Source organism: Octodon degus, unplaced genomic scaffold (assembly GCF_000260255.1).
Source record: "Octodon degus isolate 3935 unplaced genomic scaffold, OctDeg1.0 scaffold00047, whole genome shotgun sequence".
Lineage (NCBI taxonomy): Eukaryota > Metazoa > Chordata > Mammalia > Rodentia > Octodontidae > Octodon > Octodon degus.
This window is the reverse complement of record NW_004524623.1, coordinates 12,011,364-12,018,386: the sequence shown is the minus strand read 5'-3', so window position 1 is coordinate 12,018,386 and position 7,023 is coordinate 12,011,364.

Sequence of the window (7,023 nt, the reverse complement as noted above, 5' to 3'; positions counted from 1 at the left end):
CACTGGCTCAGTGCACCGGGGGGTGGGGCAGCATGGCATGCGGTGCTGGGGATCGAACCCCCATCCCTGTGCTTGACTAAGCAGGCACTTAGTCTGCTGAGCTACCTTGCTGGCCTCCCAGGGTTTTAAAATCAGTGTTTGTCTGTTGTATTCTATTCATTCTTTTTACTCTTAGACTACTGATGTTATTATGTGTAATTTCATATAGACAACCTAGGTATAATCTTGTTTGAATCTGTTATAAAGATCTGTCTTAATCACTGTGGCTATTCTATTAATATTTACTATAGTTATTGGCGTATGCAGGTATTGGTTTGCAATTCTAACTTGTCTGAGGTTTGTTTCATTTTTAATATTCCCTTTTCCTTTCCTGAAATTCTAGTGAGTTACATATACATGCTTCAGCATCTCATTTTGGTATTTTTATTGGCTTTTTGATGCATTTCCCTTTTTCCCTTTTCTTTGTGGATCCTCTAAGAATAATAATATATCTACTTTATTAGATTGTGAGGGTGGTCCCAACAAAATGCCTCATACTGTGTGACCTCAATATAAATTTATAGTCACGGTTTTGGATCAAGATCTCAGTAAGGTTTTTTCTTTAGTATTACAGATGTCTAATTTTATATGAAAGGACGATTTAATCTGAGAGGGCTAAATTTTTCACTTTCAACCTTTAATCATATTTGAAGAAATAAAGAACTAAAAATAAAGCATTTCATTTGCACAGGTATCTACTTTTTCTGTTGTAATTCCTTTATTTATTACTATCAGAATTTTCTTATGTTAGTATATTTCTTCTACTGGATGAATTTTGTTTAGCAATTATTTATAGTAAGTCTGCCATCAATAAATATTTTAAAATTTCCTTTATTAAAGATTTCTTGATTTTTAACAAGACACAGTGGCACATGCCTGTAATCCCAGCACTCCAGGAGAATTGCAAGCTCTAGCTCAACTTGGGCAATGAGCCACTCAGGGGGACCGCGACTCAAAAAATAAGACCCAGGCCAATAATTGGGCCAGTGAGATAGTTCAGTGGACTAAGTGCCTTTTTAGCCAAGCGCAAGGACAGGGTTCAATCCCTGGCCCCACAGACTGTGCCAGCTCTGTCCCCAGCCATGAAAAGCAAGCCAATGAGACCAGGAGGGTGTGCACACCTGTAATCCCAGCTTTGGGGAAACAAAACAGGAGGATCACTATGAGTCCGAGCTGCATAGTGAGACCCTGCATAAAATACATTAGAAAGGAAGGAAGGAAGGAAGGAAGGAAGGAAGGAAGGAAGGAAGGAAGGAAGGAAGGGCTGGGGAAGTATGAAGGGTTCAGTATGAATGCTCAGGTATTCAGTTCAGCTATATATACAAAGAAAGAATAGTCCTTATTTACCTTAATTATTCTAGAACATCTTTGCTTGATACAGAGTTCTTAATAGTGTTTTCCTTTTTGCATGTAAAAATATTGTTCCATTTCTTACTGATCTCTGTGGTTCTTGATAACAAGACTTAATAAACATTCTATTTAACCCCTAAAGTGTGGAAATAAGGATACTTTCCTAAAAGCGTCATAAATATAAGTAAAACAAATATTTAGCTCAGCAACTGGTACAAAATATTGATTAGAAATCAAACTCTAATTGTTAAATGAATTCAATAAATTATTAATTATAACAACAGAAAAGTCTGTGTCTAAATTTCATTCTTAAAAAATAAAGCTCTAGATTAATTAAGAGAAATCATTGGGGCTGGGGAGATGGCTCAGTGGAATAAGTGCTTTCCTGGCAAGTGCAAGAGCCTGAGTTCAATCCCCGGTTCTTCCAGAAAAAAAAAGAGAGAGAGAGAGAAATCATTCTTTTAATCTTTTTTGTGACTGTCACAGTTGGATTAATATTTTATGTAGCAAAATGTTTTCCATTATTCTAATTTGGTCAGGAATATTTTTGTTTTTCAGAACCAAGGATTGAACTCAGGCCCTTGCACTTGCCAGGCAAGCACTTACTCAACTGAGCTATCTTCCCCAGCCCCTGATCAGGAATATTTGTAATATTGGATATGCAATCTAAGTTTTCTTTTTAAAAAAATATTTATTTGAGACAGGCTCTCACTACGCAGTTCGATTTGTAGTGATCCTACTGTCTCAGCCTCCCCCGTGCTGGAATTACAGGTGTGGGCCACCATGCTGGGTTTTGGTGGCCAGCACAGCATGCCTGGGAGTGGGGCCAGTGAACCATGTAGTACTGGGGATCTAGCCAGGGTCCTTGTGCTTGTCAGGCAGGCACTTAGACCGCTGAGCTATATCCCCAGCCATAGGTTTTCTTTCCCACAAGTAAAATTGAAGCCTTAAACTTTACTCAGTTTTTGACTTCATGGATTTCTCCAACAAAAAAGATATTTATTGTAAAGATGAAGCCAAGTTCTGTGAAAAACATTCAACATGTATGGAAGTTTTTAAGTCTAGTATTTCTCCCAGTGCTATGGGATAGATGTTTTCTAAAGTGGCTTACTATTAAGTTACATGAAACTCTGAAATTTTCTGTACCATCTCACATATTTATAGAGTCTGAATCTGTAGTTCAGAAGCCTGGAAAAGCTGTTGAGTCCCTAGCAAACTTGATGATGAAGGCATTTTGGAAATCGCTGGACTAAAGGATCTCAATCCTCTTCTAGTCTTTGATTTCTCACAATCATTTTAGGACAGAAAGTTCATTTCAGTGTATCACATTTGTTTAAGATAAATGAAACCCTGGCAATTAAATAATCAAACTCGTGCAAATTAGAGAAGAATCCACGAGGCAGCACAAATAGAAGCAAAAGTCTCAATTTAATTATAATGACTAATCAGACATTTTGGTGCAGCAATCAAAGAAAAATATGATTTTTGTTTTGCCTTTGAAGCTGATCTCTGTATCTGTGAATGATCTGATTGCAAATTTGAGTATACTTTGAATGATAACTTGCTCTTTGAATTATTTTCAATTTTTCATCTTATGGAAAAAGCAGTATATGGGAAACAATAAAAGTTGCATTATTTATTTGATGTAGAGCTTCCTACTGCTTCCGTTGAAATTTAATGTGATAGGCTCATCCTATCCGAAATTGTCAAAAGTATATTAGGTTGCTAGTAGAATTAATTCAGAAAAATTTTAGCATCCTACATTTTAACATTTGTTCATTTATATCACAAAACTCAATGTTATTATATGTTCAGACATTTAGCTTATGATATATGAAATTTAAATGGCTATTCTATATCTTCACTGGCCCACTCTTTTAAGAAGTATTCTGCATTTTATCCACCTTCTCCAGTCAAAATAAATTCTTAATATTTTCACTGATTGTTTTTACTAAGACTTATTTAATTTTTTATCTGGAAGTAACATCTAAGTGATGTCCATTTTTTAATCCTCAATAATAAACATGATCAAATAACTGAATTCAATGTTGGGAAAACCTGTATACTTAAAACTTGCATTTAGCTGCTATGGAAGTAATCACAGTAAACAAATACTGATCTTTTCATTTTCCTTCTTTGTACTTCATAACCTGCTATACACGAAAATATTTCCCCTTTTGCTAATGAAAATACAGGATGTGGAATTATTGTTATCATAGTTGAAATTGTTGCCCTCTGTAGCTTACCTGTTAGACCTAGGAATATTTCCATCTTCTACACCCATGAATATTTTATTGTTTGTTCCATGATTCTTGTCTCCAAAGATATGTCTATCAACAATAAGTGAAAATAACTTCAATCCTAGTGCCTAGGTGTCTAACAATAAGTTATTTAACTAATCACTTCTTAAAAATATTTTCCTCATCAGATGGACTGCTTCCTTTTCAAGAGAGCTAGGTAAAGCTGTTTCCTTATCAAATAATGGTTCACTTACCAAAAGTGTCTCAAAGTTTCCTGACTTCGTGTGCTCACCAGTCTTAAAGAAATATGTCAAGAATCTTAACCTATAAGAAAATAATGCATGAATTTTTGTTTGCATTTTGTTGCTTAGGTAATATGTAAACCTTGTAAGGCTACTAATTTGTGATTCATCTTTTTAATATTATAAAAGTAATACAATTGTGATTTACGTTAATAAATCAGAAGAAAACCTTTTTCAAATCTGCAATATAAAGACATGTGATAAATATTAGAATTATTGGGTTTTTATGGTTTGTTTGTTTGAGACAAGTCTCGTGAGCAGGTCAGGCTGGCCTTGATCTTACCATGGAGCCCTGGCTGTCCTTGAATTTACTGTGCTCTTCCTGCCTCAGCTCCCAGTTGCTAGGATTACGGGTGTGCACTACCACAATCAGCAAAAATTGCTCTATTTTGAAATATCCTTCTGTACTTACTGTAGTTAATATAGACCAACACATACTGAGGATTTTGATTGACTTTAAAAATACACTTTCTGTTTGGCAATTTTCTTTAGTTTACTAACTTCTAATTTCTTAAAAGTTTAACTATATTGTCACAAAATCTGGATGTTTAGAATGATCTCATTTCTATAAAATATGGTTGGAAATACTCTAAGTTGATTGAAGTGAAGCTGTAGTTAGTTTATCTTTCATATCTTGTTATATATTTTCAGTTAGTTAAATGTAAAGTAACTTAGAAAATGATAAACATTTAAAATAAATATATTTAAAATATGTGATCAAACCTAATATGATGAACATTTGAGATGAAAAAATAATTTAGGTAATAAAGTGCAATATGACTTAAACTTTAATAAAAGATGAATTTATAAATGGATGTATGTAATTATCTGTGTGGTCTTTTCACTAACACTTTAATACAATTTTTTGTAATCTGTCATAGGATATTTAAGTTGGATATACAGACTGACAAATGAACATAGTAACTTAGTTCTAATGTTAATGACATTGAAAACAGGCAGAGTTCATTTAAATTGTTCATACTATATTTGGAAATATATAGTAATATATTAGTAAGTGATTCTATTATAACAGGGATAAGTTTCTGAATATTTAAGAATACTCAGTGTCTGTAATAAAGTATTTCATTTAAAAAGTTATCATTATCCTTTTTATTTTTATTTTTTTTAATAGATCATTCTAAGATTTTTATTTTTATTTTTAAATGTGTGTGTGTGTGTGTGTGTGTGCCCAGCTCAGCCCACCAGGGGGCGGGGCTGGCCGGCATGTGGTGCTGGGGGATTGAACCGCGGTACCTGTGCTTTGCTAAGCCCTTTCCAAGTAGGTGCTTTACACCACTGAGCCATCTCACCAGCCCCAATCATTATCCTTTTTGTGTAGTAAACTGTAAATATATTTATGTGGCACATCCATTCATTTGGTTAGCATCACTTAGTACGTCTTGTATGTATTATTCTAGACACTTACAATATATCAGTCTCAGATCCCAGACATCATGGATGATGTGACCGTACAGGAAAAATGAGCTTTTATACAATCTTACATAATATTCTTCATGTATCAGGCAGCGTTTAAGAGTCTTTGTGTTATTTGTCCTCATAACTTACAAGATAGGTACCCTCTACCCATAGGTAAAGGAGGAGAAAACTGAAACAGGTCCACAGAAAGGGGGAAGGTCTAAGATGCACCTGAAGTCATGCAATCAGCGAGAGGCAAGATTAAGCCAGACATGGTGCTTCGAAGGCTTTGGTATTTGACATCAATAAGCTGTTCCATTTTATCCTAGAAAATAAGTGGTTGGTAGCCTCTCAAGTTATTTTCCAAGTTAAATGTCATTCTTAGCCCTAAATTATTTTGATGTTTGCTTTATTCTCTAAATTGCCACTTTGCTGAGTCAAAAGAAATTAAATGCAAAGACTTACAAAAATGGAAAATTTTATTGTGCAACATCATTAAAAATTTTTTTTACTGCTTTTACTTACAAATAAGATACATTTTAAAAAGACCCAGAAAATTGTATATAATTCCTGCTGTGCATTCAAATCATTTTCTTAAGAAAAGTACACATTAAGGAGAGCAGAAAATTATGAGACTTTATAAAATTATAAAACACATCAAATTCCTAATCATTGTGGACATGGCATTCTGTAATTGAGGCCTTGATTTATCTTCCAGGTTCAGCTGGGCTAACTTTCCTCTTAATGTGTGCTCCATAGTGCTCAAATATTTTTCCTGAACTTTTTTGAATATTGTGCACCTTTCTCCTGTAATATTCATAGATGAAAAGTACTTTTTCTTTTTAGTTCAACTCAGCCATCACTTCCTCAAAGGAAGTTGTTCTGATTATATTAATATATCCTAAAATGTACCTGCAAGCACAGTAGCTCAAAGTCACAGCTGTCACACGTCCCCACAATTCTGACCGTAGCTGACTGCAGATGAAAGTTTTGCTCTCATTGCAGTCACACGTGGAGGCTGCATTCACCTGGAAGGCCCGCTTAGGAGGGGCGCAATCCAGTGGCACCACTGGATGTCATGATTGTATTTCTCGAGTGAGTCTTTAGGCCTCTTCTACTTCACCTGTTCATTCCGCATAGTCATGCAGTAGGGTGGGCAGAGGTCTTTTATGGCGTTTTAGGGCTCTCAAGGGCAGAACGGTGGGCACAGCCAAGCATTATAATACTTAAGCATGGCGATAATGTACTGCCCCCAGCCCCCTGCAGTGAATTATTTTAGTTAAAATGAGTCACAGAACCAACCCAAATTGCAGTGGAGGATCTGCACACAGATGTGCATGAGTCACGATCCATCGGAGGCCGCCAGTGTAATAGTCCATCACGTCAGCTTTCTCTATTGTCTTTCAAATCAGATGAAGTATGCCTGTGTGGTGCTTTTCTGATCTTAAACACGTTTTATTGTACTTGCTATTTTGACTTATAACTATCTGCCATACTGAATAAACTATGAATTCTTATCTACTCATACTAGGTGATCAGCAGATTTTTGCTCAGTGAAAGAATTAAACCACTGAAACAAACATATGGGATTTAAAAGGTTTTTTTAACTTTATTTTATTATTTTCTTTCTTTCTTTCTTTCTTTCTTTCTTTCTTTCTTTCTTTCTTTCTCTTTCT